The sequence below is a fragment of the Hylobates moloch genome, unplaced genomic scaffold (genome assembly GCF_009828535.3).
Source record: "Hylobates moloch isolate HMO894 unplaced genomic scaffold, HMol_V3 SCAFFOLD_10, whole genome shotgun sequence".
Taxonomy (NCBI): domain Eukaryota; kingdom Metazoa; phylum Chordata; class Mammalia; order Primates; family Hylobatidae; genus Hylobates; species Hylobates moloch.
The window spans coordinates 90,862,206-90,878,932 of NW_026652285.1; the positions used below are offsets into that span (position 1 = coordinate 90,862,206).

Sequence of the window (16,727 nt, forward strand, 5' to 3'; positions counted from 1 at the left end):
TAATCTCCAACTGTACATTTTGTTGAATTATGGACCACTTTTAGTATCTTAGGTGAGAAATGGTCCCATTTCTTTCCAAAATGCAAAAATACCTTTTCCTTTTATCTTTTTTTTTTTTTTTTTTTTTTAACATAGGGTCTCAGCTCTGTCACCCAGGCTGGAGTGCAGTGCTATGATAATGGCTCACTGCAGCCTCAACTTCCAGGGCTCAGGCAATTCTTCCACATTAGCTCCCCGACTAGCTGGGAGTACAGGTGCACAGCACCATACCTGGCTATTTTTTTATTTTTTATAGAGATGGGTTCTCCTTATGTTACCCATCCGGAGTTATGTTACACAACTCCAAGGCTCAAGGGATCCTCTCACCTCAGCCTCCCAAAATGTTGGGATTACAGGTGTGAGCCACCATGCCTGGCCCAGAAATCATGTTTTTTAAACAATATTTGAGTTTCTAGTTATAAATTCAAAAGTCTCACAATATTTCCGTGGACCTTTGAATAGACCACTTGAGCACTAAGCACCCCTTGTCACCCATTAATGTCATATATTGAACACTGTTTCGTTGCACACACTTTTTTAGGACCTGAATTCCTGTTTTCCTTTGAACTTGCCTCCCACCTTCAACACAAGTACACTAATACAACCAATACAATTTCAGTACAGCCACACTACATTAAGCATTTCTTGATCTGCTTCACACAGCCTTCAGAAACACTTCCTTAAGCAACCCATATTAGATCATCACAATATCCAACAATACCAACATCAAATACTTATTGATCTCCAATTATATATGGGAGATATGTCAATAATAATATTTATTGATGCAAAATAAGACAAGCAGCTTAAATCTCTTAATTCTTAATCCTCATCATGATTTCTATTACATTTTCTAGTTTTGAATGAAGAAGTTCAGCCCAGATTGGTTAAATCATCTGTCAAAATTTATACACCTATTTATAGAACGAAAGTTGGAACTTAAACCCAGAAAATATGGCTGTTGGGCCCATGTTCTCAAATGTCAGTGTTATACAAGCTTTGATTCTTAGCCCAAGGAAACATGTGGTTTAATGGTAAATTCAGATAAGTAGAGAAGTCAATTATGCTAGATAAATAAACAATCTAATCACCATTCAGAGTACTTGTAGGGCAATATGCCTAATACAGCCTAAAAGATAGAAGGCAATCAGAAATATTATTTACTTTTCTCTCCGCATTCTTCAGGGCACTCTACATGATAATTAACTGAGAAAAGAAAGGAACTATCTGTAACTATTTGGACACTGAAGTATGGATTTTGGGTGTTTGAAGATTTTTGATGTGCATATTTTAGATCTTCAACGCTATGTACAGAGATTTATACACACTATATCATATCTCTGCCAGATTGAAATTTCTCATCCAAGCCCCATTTGTTGAGGATCTGAAACACTGAGAATGTTTTCTTTGACAAAATCTCAACAGCTCTTAAATTACCTATCCTCAAGGAAAGTGAAATAGAAGGGACCCATTGGAGGCTTGAAGGAGAAATATCATTTTGAGAGACAGAATCCCTGGGGACATTGGGCTGCTCTCTTAAAATGAATGCATCAGCCCCTTGCGATGCTCCTTTTGCTAACATCATGTATTGTTTACTCTGCTCTTTTATTCCTTGTCCCTGGGAGGAAATTTGGTATTGTGCTTACCTTTTAAATGATTTCAAAACCTCTATTCACTAGTACTCTTAACTGTTCCACCTACTACTGCCTGATGTGTCATCTGTAAGTACCACTATATGCTGCCACTTTTTTTCTCACAGGCTCTCTAAGACTTCAGAATACATACAGAAAATAAAACTACTTAGCCTGGCATTCAAAGCCCAGAAAATCTGAAGACTTCCTATATTTTCCAAATGTTCCAACATAACAGAATATAAATTTACCACAGAAGCTAGATTTGCCTACTCATTTGTTTCCATCTTTCTTTACATTGTTTGACCAATCGAATTACCAAAGCTTAAAGGCTTTTTTTTTTTTTTTTTTTTTGAGATGGAGTCTCGCTCTGTCACCCAGGCTGGAGTGCAGTGGTGCAATCTCGGCTCACTACAACCTTTGCCTCCCAGCTTCAAGAAATTCTCCTGCCTCAGCCTCCCGAGTAGCTGGAATTACAGGTGCACACCACCATGCCTGGCTAATTTTTTTTTTTTAATTTTTTACTTTTAGTACAGTCGGAGTTTCACCGTGTTAACCAGGATGGTCTCCATCTCCTGACCTCATGATCCGCCCACCTTGGCTTCCTAAAGTGCTCGGATTACAGGCGTGAGCCACCATACCTGGCTTGTTTCCATCTTTTCTTTACATTGTTTGACCAATCATATTACCAAAGCTTAAAGGCTATTTTTGTTGTTGGTGGTAACACCATCTTTCTACATAGACATCAAATCTCAACCATTCCTTAAATATCACAAATTAAGATTCCCAGAGCTACAGTCTGAATTACAGATTCCTCTACATAACTGCCTTGTTCATATTTCCACTTCCATCATACTTGCTATTTGCTCTAAGCTTTGTTACTTTAACTCTCTTTACTTTGGTTTCCTCTTTTTTCAAATGGAGAGACTAGTCATATCTCACATATGAAGTTGTTTTGAAGATTAAGACAGCCAATGTCTGTAAAATGCAGAGAATGTTTGACATATAGTACTATGTAAGCATTGCCACTATTGCTATTTTCATGTTTAATGTTGCAATTACACTATGTCCAACAGCAGTATGTGACCATCACCAACAGAACATACAAGCATCGTTTCTAATCCAATCCTCTCTTGAAATAATACTCTCCATGGTAAATCACTGTGCCCCAAATTTAGGTATTGTTTTGATTTTTTAATTTTTTCTCTCCCATTTATCTTATCACCAATTTCTGTCTATGATAACTTAGAAAACCATATCGCATTCATTTGCTTCTTCTATTCTCCACTTCTACCACATATGAAAGTCATCCTCACCTGGCCAGGTGCAGTGGCTCATACCTGTAATCCCAGCATTTTGGGAGGCCAAGGCGGGCAGATCATGAGGTCAGGAGTTCGAGAACAACCTGGCCAACATAGTGAAACCCCATCTCTACTAAAAATACAAAAAATTAGTCGGGCTTGGTGACAGGTGCCTGTAATCCCAGCTACTCAAGAGGCTGAGGCAGGAGAATAGCTTGAACCCGGGAGGCGGAGCTTGCAGTGAGCCGAGATTGCGCCACTGCACACCAGCCGGGCGACAGAGCGAGACTCTGTCTCAAAAAAAAAAAGAAAAAAAAGTAACATGTCTTGTAGCACAAATTAAATTCTACAAAAGTTGCAGTAAATTTTATTTCGCTGTTTTAGCTTGTTAAATGTGAATGTTTTTTCTGTGCCAAATCAAACTTTAAATAAAACAAAAATAAAACCTAAGCAAAAGGGAAGTGTGTGTAAAATATTGTTGAGGGTACCAGAGAGAAAAGCAATTGACATCGATGGGGTTTCCATGAAGAAAGAGAGGAAAATGCAAGACAGATGTGAAGGAAGAAAAGAAAAAGAAAGGGAAGAGGGAAAGAAAGGTGAGAGTAATCCATATATTTTTCCTTCTTTCTTTCTTCCTTTCTTTCTTTCTTTCTATCTTTCTTTCTTTCTTTCTCTTTCTTTCTTTTGTGGTAAGAACATTTAAGATCTACATTTCAGATCTAAGAGTAAATCAATTTTGCTTCCATAGTATTGCACCCAGCATAACAATAGTGAGTTGAGATTCAAATTTTTATCCCGATATGGAAACTTAACTGTTTCCTTATTGCCCTAGAGTAGAAATCATGGAGAAATAGAAATGGGCAGAAAACTGACTTAGAACAGAGTTCAGAACCCCATCACTCCCCCGAAGAAGCAGAGATCAGACTGTTTTTGGTTTTGTTTCTTATTTCTTCTTAAGAGTAACTCTGCCAGTCCCTGAACGAAGGGGAAAAACACTTCAGCTATTATTAATTATTTTAACTTGGTTTATGTCCAGGCTCTGTTTGATTACTTGCCAAAGGTAATATTGAGAAATAAAAAGAAAAAATATACATAACATTTTTGAATTTATAAAATGTCTTGGCCAAGAGGCTTGGTGAAGACAGGGAGGGATATTTAGGAAGTCTGAATACCAGGCAAATATTCAGAACTGAGACAATAGGTTCCAAGTCAAATGACTGTCCAGGAAGAAATGAGCATGGAGGCTGGGCAAAGATTTCCTAGAAGCCCAAGATTTAAGATCAGTAGCAGTACTGGCACAATGACGTTGTTAGCTGGTGGCTCCTTCCTCATGTGATTTAGGGTGCTTACAACTCAAAATTCTGATTCTTGTACCAGTTAGATGTTTAGACTAATCATAGGAGCATCTCCTTCCATTTATATCAAGTATCCTTACTATCCAACAGCCAAAAAGATAACTGATGCCCAATCTATGAGCTTTAATCTACCACCCTTGGTCTACCTGGTAAAAATATCTCCCTATAATGCTTCCAAATATGACAGTAGATTAAAAGGAAGCCCAGGACATAAAGTGAGGAGGAGCTCCTGCACTTGAACTTAGGAACATGAGGCTAAACTGAGCATGCCAGAATACCTGAGACTGTGGGGAAAGTTAGAATTTTTGCAACTTTTAATACTAATCAAGTTCTCACTACTTACCAGGCACTGTTCATCATTACAAGCATTATCTTATCTAGTGCCCTTAAATCCCTTTTTTATCCCAATCATATACTTAAGAAAACTGAGACACACAGAGATCAAGTTTTCTAAAGGTCATATACCCATTTAGGAATAGAAAATTCAAATTAACTGTTCTACTATAATATCAATATTTTTCCCATTTTCTTCGCAGTTATTTAACTTTCTGTCTCATTCTATCTTTTTAAAATGAGAAAATTAAGTATTCTTAGCCTTTCTTTGAACAGCTTCCCTTTTCTTAGGATGTTTTCTAAAAGTATATTCCTTAGAACATTTTTGCAAAGGAATATTAATAACCATTCTGTTGGATGTTGGAATAAGTAAAAAGGTATCTATAATCCCCAAATCTTAAAACATGTTGGGTCGGGGAGGGCAAGGAATCCTATTTTTGTAACTGCAAAACTCCTCACAACCTTTAAGTTTAGTATTTGTTTGTTTGTTTGTTTGTTTGTTTTTGAGACAGAGTCTCGCTCTGTCACCCAGGTGGAGTGCAGTGGCGTGATCCAGCTCCCAGGTTCAAGCCATTCTCTCTCCTCAGCCTCTGGAGTAGCTGAGACTACAGGTACGAGCCACCATACCCAGCTAATTTTTGTATGTTTAGTAGAGAACGGGTTTCACCATGTTGGCCAGACTGGTCTCGAACTCCTAGCCTCAAGTGACCTGCCCACCTCGGTCAACCAAACTGCTGGGATTACAGGCTTGAGCCACTGTGCCGGGCCACTACCTTTAAGTTTCTAATGTGATTTAAATGTGTTAGAAGTGGCAGATGCGAAGAATTTAAAACAGCATTAACAAACATATTTGACCACAGAATCCTCGTTTTTTATTGTTTTCTTGTGTATTTATGATATTTGTTTGCTGTGGAATACATTTGGGGGTAGACTTGTAGAAAAGATGAAGTTCACATTTTATAATTAACAAAGTTTATAAATTATACACTCTTCCCTCAAACTCCAGCCCCTGCCATCTTATCTTTTCTTATCATTTACTGCAAACACAAATACACACATCTGTACAGCCCTCCTTCTTTCATTCCACTCTCTCCAACACAGATGCACACAGGCTGTCTGAGCTCCTCGAAGGCATTGGTCTGTTTATCATGCCCACATGTTTTCACAGAACACCCTCTTCCTAGACTCTGCCTTTTCAGTCTCCGATTACAATCTCTGTGACAAGTATGTGTTCAATTTGCTGTGACTCTGCTCAAATGTTATCTCCTCTTGAACTCACTTTTGAGAAATATTGACATAATCTCATGCTTTCTCTTTTCCCAGGATGCATTTTTTATATTTTGGTAACATGCCAGTGAAAAACCAGACTCTGCTAGGAATTAATGGCTTGGCTTGATACCTGAACTCTTAGTAAGATCTTGGTCAAGATCCCACATATATTTTGGAGGGTAATTTCTATGTGTAAAGGCACCAGAGTATTAGAAGTGCTACAGATGCACAGGAAGTCTAATTAGATACTTGTTTTCTCACTGCCATTAAACAAAGGACACTTTTTCAAACAACCCCATAACCCGTCTAATATGGTCATAACTGACCTATTCCCCAAATCTAATTCTATCCATATAACCTTTCCCCCAATCTAATGTTATCCCAGACATTATATTACTAAACCAGTCCCATCCTTATAACCCTTTGGCCCATTAATATACTTCTAATCATCCATTTATAAAACATAACCCACCCAAACAGCCCTATAACCTTTCTAATGGATTCAGAACCAGCCAATTACCAAACTTGATCTAATCTGCATAGTTCCCATCACCTTTTAATGAGCTCTAACCGGCCCTGCAAGTTTCACCATTAACAAAAAACTATTTTATTCAATTTGTGGCCTTTTATTTGATTTTTTTAAAACATCAAATACTGTACCATTTATTAGAAGTCCATTCTTTCCAACTTATTCAATTCTCTTATTTCTTGCTTGAGAAAATTGTAGCATTTCCCAATATTTTAGTTCATTATCTTTCCCAAAAGAATTTGAGATGGATTTTACAAAATGTATATGCTTTCGGGTTCCACATCCAAATTTACATTCCCCCATTGGGTTTCATAGAGGCTTTCTATGTGTGACCAACGCAAGGCTCTGATTAATTTACTTCAGTGAATCCATATAAGAAACCTACATTAAGGTTGCACACAGACCTATGGACCTTTCCATACAAAGCTAAATGGATCTGAGCTCAGAGCATTGTATGAGAAATATTCCTTCCATTGCTATTATAACAAACCAGATAGAACTAGGAAGAAGGAGGAGGAAGAAGAAAAAGGAGGAGGAGGAGGAGGAAGAAAAGAAAATCCTGAATACATAGGAGGCAGATGGCATGTTAGCATATCTTTATTAAAAAATTTATTTTTTTTACAATTTTAAGTAACACTAAGGACTTTCATTTATGGAGGTGAGGGTTGGCATGTGGTACTTTTATTCATGTGTTTATTTGACAAACATTTACTGAGTATTTGTTGTTTTGGTCAGCTAATGCTGCGATAATAAAGTACCATAAACTGAATGGCTTAAACAACAGATACCTACGTCTCACAATTCTAGAGGCTTGGAAATCTAAAATCGATATGCCAGCTGAATCAATTCCTCATGAGGTCCTTCTTCCTGGCTTGCAGATGGTTGCCTTCATACTGTGACTTTACATGACAAAAAGAGAGAGAACTCTGGTTTCTTCTTCTTCTTATAAGGATACAAATAACATGTTGGCCCCAACCTCATGACTTTATCAAAACCTAATTACCTCCCAGGCCCCACCTCCAAATCCTATCACATAGGGGGTTAAGGCTTTAACATATGAATTTTAAGGAGAGACAAACATTCAGTGCATAACACCTGCCTTATGGTGATAAGGCTATGTGAATCTGGGGCGGTGAATTCTATTCATCCTGTGGCACATCTTTATTGCTTGACCATGTTTTCCATCACCTCCTGGACTTTTGTAGGGGTAAAAGTGCACAAATGTAAATATTTGATTACTTAATCATATACATATTGGTGTGTATTAAGCTACATATATAAAAGTTCAGCTATGCAGCAAATATGTACTGAGGACTGTGTCCCAACTAGCATACCCAGTGCCTTGTAAAGAATGTGTTATTATTCTCATTTGTTTTTAGTTGAGGAAAGCAATGCTCAACGAGCTCAGGAAACTTGCTCGAGATTGCCCAAATGGCTGAGCAGGACTTGAATCCTTGGCTCTCTTAATTAAAAGCCTAAATTCTTTCTCTCATTCCACACTACATGTCAAGCAGAGTCATTTCAGTGACATTAAACTATTCCAAATTCTTTACATTATAAGCGAAGAAACTAAGGCCAAAGAAAGGAAACGATTTTCTCCTGGCTTCATATGTACATCTGTACACACAAAGATGGTTGATCTGGAGAAGAAGATGGTTTCCCTTGTAAGCACAGCACCCTGCCATTTCAGACAGGCTCTGTCCATCAGCACAGCAAGAAGAGAGAGTGAATACCCCATCCCTCAATCCCCGCAAATGGTCCTTCAGTAATTGATTTGCTGAGGCCTAGGACCCTGGGGGATGAATGCATTGTACATCATATGGACCCAGCCATCCTATGTTTACAGTTATGAAGTGCCACATATCAAAATGAGCATTTGTGCAAATGATCACACAATTCCATCAGGCCTGCTGTGTCCCTTTAATAGGCCCATCTTTCAATTATGAAGTAAAGATCAGTCAATGTTCTTCTAAAATCTCATTCTGTTTGTTATTTTGACAGTAAAGAAGGAGGCTTTCTTTTCTTTTTTTATTTCTTCCACTTGAAGTTAAGCCCATCAATATGAGATGGTTATCAAATCTATAGCAGAGAAAATGGATATTTTGAGTTTGTACTTATATCTTAGAAGTGGAACACCTTTGAAATGCTCATGAATAGGAATACAAACATCCATATTTAAGACTCTGTCTCCTTGAGTACATCTGATTAGTCTAATTCTACCTTCCATTGCTCAGGGAATCATCAAATGTTAAGTATTTCAGTTCGAGGAGAATTTAGAAATCAGGCTTTCCTTCATTTCTACTTCCTCTATCTGTTCTTCCACATCTTTAACAAGTTATCCCACAGACTAGCTTGAGCAGATCTTACTATAGGGAACTCACTATCTTACAAAGCAGTATTTCTCTTAGGCAACTATCTCTTTTTGAATCAAAATTGGTATCCTTAATCTTCAATCAATTTGTTTACCATCTGTGCCTAGAGAAATAAATAAAATCACTTTTTCATCAAAAAGAACGGCAACTATTTGAAAATGTAACTATTATCTGATTTCTAACCCACATTAGGCAATCTTAATCGTATTTTGGTAGTTTTTTTTCCTGTTTATTAAATGACCTGTGCATTCAACACATGGCTCAGTATTCTTATGGTATAGCTCACTAATATTTGTATATCTAAAGTCAAACAAATTACTAAAGTACTCTGTGCATATGAATTAGCTCATGCATATGGAGAGTCAAGAAGAGCTGATCAATTGCCCACTGCCATCATTCTGTAAGGGATACCATCAGGCAATGCACCAGTTGGGTTGGAAAAATGTGTAATTGATATTACCAGAGCAAGTAATTTTTAACTTTTACTTTTTTTCTCTACTCTTTTTGAAAAATTTGAAGTAATTTTAAACTTATAAAAAATCATAACAATAGTATAAAGGCATCTTTATTTTCCCTGAAGCATTTGAGAGTGAGTTGTGGATATGATGTCCCAGCACTCTTAAACACTTTAGTGTGTAAAGCCTATGAACATTAACATTTTGCAACATAACCACAACACCATCTCCAAAATTAGGAAATTAACATGGATACGTTACTAATACCCAATTCTGCAATCCCTCTCAAGGGTCTTCACTTACCCAAAAATGTTCTTTATAGAAAGACGGCCCAATTCAAAATTATGTGTTGGAGTTAATTTTCATATCTTTTTAGTATCATTCAATCAGGAATGGTTCCTTGGCCTTTACTTGTCTTTAATGACTCTGACAATTTTGACTATCATAGACCAATTATTTGATAGAATGTCACTCAATTTGAATGTGTTTGATATTTCTTTATGATCAGATTTAAATTATGGATCCTTGGCAAAAATATAAAGCAAGAGGTCTTGTGTTCTCATTGTATCCTATCAGGTGGTACACAGTTTCAGTTGTCTCACTGTTAACTTTGATTGCCTAATTTAGGTTGTTTCTGTCAGGTTTCTCCACTGTAAAGTCACTTTTGTAATTAATTAATATTATATGGGAGTCATTTTGAGATTGGGCAAACATTCTATTCCTTACCAAACTTCCACTCACTAATTTCAGCATCCATTGATATTAGTTGGATAAATGAATTATTACAATGGTTGCCAAATGTTGATTTCCTGTGGCCAACCTTCTTTCTCCATTTATTAGTTGGTATTTACTTATCCCTATTTATTTACAACATATCAGAATGTACTCTCAGGTACCTATTTTATTCAATGGGTTATAATGCATTACCATAATTATTTAATTTGACATCAGGCTTATTTCACTGGGAGGTCCTTGAGGCTGGTTACTATGCTTTTTTATACCACACCACTATTCTTTGCACTTGTGTATTTTCTGGTATACTGAGATGTATCAGGCTTATTTGATACTTTTGCTTCCACAACATTGAAATCAGCAATCTTTTTAGGGATCATTAGTTTTCTTTCTTTTGTGCAAATGATCACACATTTCTTTCTTTCTTTTTCTTTTTCTTTCCATTCTTTCTTTCTTTCTTTTTCTTTCTTTGTTTTCTTTTTTCTTTCTTCTCTTTCTTCTTTCTTTCTTTTTTCTCTTTCTCTCTCTTTATCTCCTTCCTTCCTTCTTTCTTTTTTTTGCTTTTCTTTTCCTTTTCTCCTCTCCTCTCTTTTCTTTTCTTTTTCCCTTCCCTTCCCTTCCCTTCCTTTCCTTTCCCTTCCCTTCCCTTCCCTTCCCTTTGACAGTGTTTTGCTCTGTTACCCAGGCTGAAGTGCAGTAGTGTGATCTCGATCCACTGTAACCTTGACTTCCTGGGCTCAAGTGATCCTCCCACCTCAGCCTCTTGAATAGCTGGGACCACAAACACACACCACAACTGGCTATTTATTTTATTTGATTTTTTGTAGACACAGGATTTCACTATGTTGCCCAGGCTGGTCTCAACTTCCTGGGCTCAAGTGATCCACCCACCTCAGCCTCCCAAAGTGCTGGGGTTAAAGGCATGAGCCACTGTCCGTGGCCCTGTAGGGGAAAATGTTATTTAAAGACAAATATGTACATCTTAGATGTGTTCATTGCTATGAGGTTTCTGTTTCTAAGACCTCTCAATGAAGAGATATAGAATATGTGTGTATATACATACAGAAATTACATACACATGCATTCTGGCACCAGCCACTCTCCCTTAAACATTCTTCTCACCCGTTCAGGATCCAACACGCCCCTCAGGCATTGACCTTCTTCCTTGGAGAATGTAAACCTTCATCCGCCCACCTAATGGCTTTTTTACTAGATAATTTAGGAGTGAATAGATGCAGAAAAAAAAAAAAGAAAAGAAAGGAGAAAATGAAGAAAGTTAACATTGAAGGGAAGGAAGAAAGGAAGAAAACTGGAAGGAAAGCATGCTCTCTATTCCATTTAAATGTTATTAAAATTTTTTCATGAAACTAAGGCACCTTGAAGCATTTCTTATACAAGTAGTACTGAATCATTCAATATTCACATGCTGAATGTGGGAATTTTAAAGTAGCTATTAATACAGTCATATCAACCTTCTGGCTGCCATTACATTGGCTTCATACTATTAGGCCTAATATTGGAGGAGTAAATTAGATGTCTCTACGATCTCAGCTCTTCCTAAAACCTCCTGTCAGAGAAATATTCAGGTTACCAATCCTCTTCTAAAATATATCATCACAAGCTGCCCATATATCTATATTTTTCTTTTCTTTTCCCTTCTCTTCCTTTCCTTTCCCTTTCCTTTCCTTTTCTTTTTCCTTCCTTCCTTCCTTCCTTCCTTCCTTCCTTCCGTCCTTCTTCCTTCCTTCCTCCCTTGCTCTCTTCCTCCCTGCCCCCGCCTCTCCTTCTCTCTCTCCTCTTTCTTCCTCTTTCCCTTCCTTGACCTCCTGGGCTCAAGTGATCCTCCCATCTCAGCTTGCCTAGTAGCTGGGGCTATAGGCACATGCTACCATGCCCAGCTAATTTTTTAAACAATTTGTTTTTCCTTTGCGGGGGGGAATATGGGGCCTTATTATGTTACCCAGGCTGGTCTTGCACTCCTGGGCTCAAGAGATCCTCTAGCCTCAGCCTCCTAAAGTGCTGGGATTACACACATGAGCCACTGTGCTCGGCCCTGTTTTTCTTATAGATGAAGAATATGATACAATTATAGCAATTTCAACTTGACCATGAATCTTTTACTTTTTAACAATATGGCTAGATATTATATTAACAGTTTTATATATGTAATAGAATATTAAAATGCAAATTTTGACTGAGGTATATTCCCAAATAAGGTTCTAAACCAAGAAGCACACATTTCAAAATAGTGGATTAGAATTTATCTGACAATACTTCAACCCTGATCTCTCATTAAGGCTATAAAGTACTCACTAATTGAAGATTAAAGAAATAATTTTGGAGACAGCGCTGTATATGCTCTAAGTCTCACGCCCCTGTCAGGAAACAAGTAAAGGAAGCTTCCCTGTTTATCTCATATCAATACATGTGACCTTAGGAAAACCATTTGAAGAACTTATTAAATTTTTTTTTGTAATCTAACACCTGAGTCATATCTCAGAAATATAAAAGTCAAGACCCTGGATAAAGTGACCTATGTTCTCAGAATAAAGAGCTGTGGTTTGAGAAATAACCATCCCCACCAAGTTTATTAGAGCAAAGGATATTTGGCCTTCCCTACAAACCAGCTCTGGGCCATGAGATAAAGAACATAGATTTGGAATTGCCTAGCAGTGTCTAAGAGGGTTACATGGAGAAGCAGGAGGAACAGAGTATAGGTGAAGGCTGTGGGCTGAGTCAGACGGGGTAATCTAGAATAGAAATGCATCATGAAAACTTTAACTGAGAAACACTCAGAGTTGGGGATGTTAGAATCAGAAAAACCTAAGAGAGACATGGACAGCATTAAACAGCTTTCACGCACGAAGAGCACTGAAGCTAAATCCCCAGCCAGTGCAATGAGAACTTTTATGCTTGCTTCCTGACCTAGCCTCCTGAATGCTTGCTCCAATAATGGAATGTTTAGAAGCCAAGACAAAGAGAAAAGAGTGCCACTATCCATATGCTCTCTTTCCCTTATATCTAATTCCAAGTTGTGAGATTGCATTGGACAGAACATAATAATTATTAAATTAGAGTTTTATAACTTAGTTACCTTAGAATATTTTATATGATGACCAGGGTAGAAAAGATACCTGTTTAAGGGCAGAGAAGCAGCTAATCTCTTAGAATGGTTTGGAAGTTGCTTTGTTATTACATGTCAAAAGATATGCATGTTTAATGTAAGACTATCTATATATTGTATCATTTAATCTAAACAGAAACATCTCAATTTAATAAAATTAAATTTTATTAATTTAATAATAAATTTCATAAATTATAGTATATTTAGGTAAATATATAAATACATTAATAATTTACTAATTTATTTTATTAATGAGGCAAGTAAATCTCAGAAAGGCAAATAATTTTTATTGCATTGCAAAGTATTTTAGCGGCAGAATAAGAATTTGAATTTAGGTTTAACTGATACTTAAGCCCAGTTCTGGGCTTAAGTAATTGATACTTCAAATTCAAATTCTTGGGCCCAACCCCAGGCCCAAATTACGTTTAACTGATACTTAAGCCCAACTACTCTGAACTACTCCTTATGAATTTGTGTCATCTGAACACGGATAAATATGACTTGATCATTTCATCAAATGTTTGACTTAATACTTGAGACAGACCTTACTGAAACTCAAACCTTTGGGAACTGAGAAAATCCTCTCTTTCTGTGGACATAAAATAAATAAACAAAAACCTTTTAGGAACTCCACTTAATAATAAAATGTTCAATTGCTTAGGAAATCTATGCCCTTTCCAAAAATCCTGAACATTTACTGGACTAACTATATATAAATATACTAACTATATTATACTAACTATACTACCTAAATATAACTATACTAACATTCAGTTCAGTTACAATTGTTTTTGAAATATTGAGGTCCTTTTTAAAAATGCTTCATTGGAATCCACATGCATCCCCTCCTCTCACCCCTCGGTCAATTAGTAAAATTCAATTATATAAACAAACCACAACCATAAAATATAAATGAGAATTCATCCTCTACTCAAACTAGATTGGAGTTTTTAGTACCTTGTACTCTATTTTAGTATTTTGTACTTTATTTTCTTTTAGTATCCTGTACTTTATTTTCTGTCTCCACAGCATGTCCTTCCTTCCTCCTTTCTCTTTCCTTCATGTTTTCCCCCAAATCTTTTCCTATGCTATGAAAATCAAAGAATTCTTGGGGTCAGAGAAAGCTATATAATTCTACCTTGGGGAATGATGCAATAATTATCACCCAATTACATCGTGCTTGTAAAGTAACCGAAGTGCCTAGCCTAAAACTTGTCCCTACAATCACAACAAAAGTCTTTACAGATATTAAATGTTGTAATATATGAAAATACCTTGTATAAAGTGGTGTTCCAAAATTGCAGCCCCAAGAATAAATACTCATATGTCTTACGGTCTTATCCATCTTTCAATGTCAAGTTTCAATCTTATGTTCTCTACGAGGCCTAGTCTCGTAAGTCTTGTCTCGATGAAGTGGTCTCCCTCCTGTTGTTCCCTTTCACACTTGTATCAGCCTTTTGTTTGTTATCTTTCAAAATAAGCTTTATTCTGCATTATGTTTTTTTAAAAATTAGCAAGACCTTATAGAACCATTTTTTTCAAGCTCCTCAACAATTTAGGATCTCAAGCCAAAGGAATTAAGAAACTTTCCCCTAGTCACACCAAGTTAAAGGCAAACATTTGTTCCAGTTCTTCATTAGTTCTTAATTATCTTATTGAAAGCTCCACAAGGACTAAAATTATGCTATCTCCTTTTACTATCTTTGCTCCCTGAAGCTAACAGTAGTGGCAGAATCACCAAGTAGGCACTCAGTGCACTCTTGATACATTAAATTATACTGATTTTACATCCAGGAGGGATTTCTGAATGTGGCCAAGCACAAGATTCACCTGAGGGCTTGATAAAATACATAGAATCTTGTCTCTACTGCCAGATTCTGACTGTAGCTCTGCAGTGGGCCCCAGGAATCTGTATTTTTAACAGATTCTCCAGGCGAGTTGATCTTAATGGTTCAAGAAGTAGTGCTTAAGAATCACTGACTAGGACACATACCCTATTCTGGAGTGTTTCCAGAGGAAAAAGTCCACAGTTTTGCTTAGTAACATGTTTGGTTAACAGACCTTATAGCTAAAGAAAAAAAATTCTTTATTATGCTGTAACTAAATTCTCATGACTGCAATTTCTTCCCTACTACCCCGGGTGGAAATCGGTAACAGCTGGTCTTTTAATAACCTTTGAAGATTATTATTAAGTTACTCATCCACCTTCTCTTCTCTTAGCTAAATAGTTCCAATCTTTCTCAGCTATCCAACAGGCCCTATTTCCCAAGCCCTCTTTTCTCTCAGAGTTGTCTAAATTTTGAATTAAGACTAACAGCCTATGATTGTGCTGTATTAGATAAGATGTAATGAAAAGCATTTTAAAAATTTGGAGAAGTACCATACAAGTGGTAGGATTTGGTTTGAGAGTAATACTCTTATATGTCTTGTCTGCACACATCTCTATAGTTTTTTAAAAAAATATTTCTAAGCAGATACAGAGGCAGTACAGTGCCAGGGACTTCATATAGCCAGGGCAGGGCACCAGGGCTTCCACTAACTGGGTACGTATCTTGGAACAAGTTATTTTCCCTTTTATATTGTTTATTTCCTTGCAAGGAAGACAATCTATGCTCTACCTAAATTCTAGCAGTTATCATGAAGCTCCAATCAGGGCAGCAGAAGGAACTTCGAACATGCAGAGTCCACTCTGTATCTAGACTTTAGGGTTAGACACAAAGGAGGCTGGTTTAATGGAAAGTAATAAAGAATTGGTCCATTCATGTTCACATGAATGTTAGAAAGTTAGTAGCATGGGGATAAGCATTGCAGGATTACTCAACAATGTCAACTGTCTGAGATACAACTAGGACAAGTCAGTAGGCAAATTCATGGCTAGTTGAGCCAAACTTCAAATGGGAGTGTTCTTCCTCCAACAAACTAACCAGTGATTTTCTTGAAAGGCAGACACTTTTCTGAGCTCTGATAATTGCATCTGCCCATGCTGGACCTAATTTCTCGCAGGATCTTCCTCATGATGTACCAGCTATGGTATCACTCCTGCTGTGGTATCTCTATTGCAATTCAGCCAAAGCCATTCTATTATAAACTGTGATGGTTATACATGGGTTCATAGCTGAACAATGCCCATTGTCAAAGAAGAAATTGGATGTAGAGTGTCAGCTATAGGAGAAAGACTGATTCAGCATCATCATCACCTATCACCCAGGTCAGTCATTATTCAATAATAGCTATCTTTTACTAAGCATTATTAAATAGCTCATTGACCTAGGTGATGATGATACCAGTCTCTATTGTAAATAATGCAGCATATTCTCTCATGTAATCATCATATAGTACTGTGAGTTAGTAATTATCCCATCTTACTAGTTAAGAAACTGAGGCAGAAAGAGATGAAATCATTTGACTGAGATGCCATAGTCACCTGATCTTCAAAATAAGACTACGGGACATCTGAACCAATGCTCTTCAACATCAGTCTTCATCAATTTGGCCTGCTATAGCAAAGTACCATAGACAGGGTGGCTTATAAATAACAGATATTTATTTCTCTCAATTATAGAGGCTGGAAGGCTGAGATCATAGTG

The 16,727-nt window shown here is 36.9% G+C and overlaps 1 long non-coding RNA gene across 1 annotated transcript in view; it reads right to left on the reverse strand.

Moving 5' to 3' along the window:
* Positions 1–16,727, reverse strand: part of LOC131384493 (uncharacterized) — a 39,215-nt gene that overhangs the window by 12,704 nt on the left and 9,784 nt on the right. Inside the window, exons 2-3 of the long non-coding RNA XR_009215382.1 lie at positions 11,139–11,225; positions 7,250–7,356 (exon numbers count right to left, since the gene is read on the reverse strand). This is a non-coding gene — a long non-coding RNA (uncharacterized LOC131384493). The remainder of the gene's footprint in view (positions 1–7,249; positions 7,357–11,138; positions 11,226–16,727) is intronic.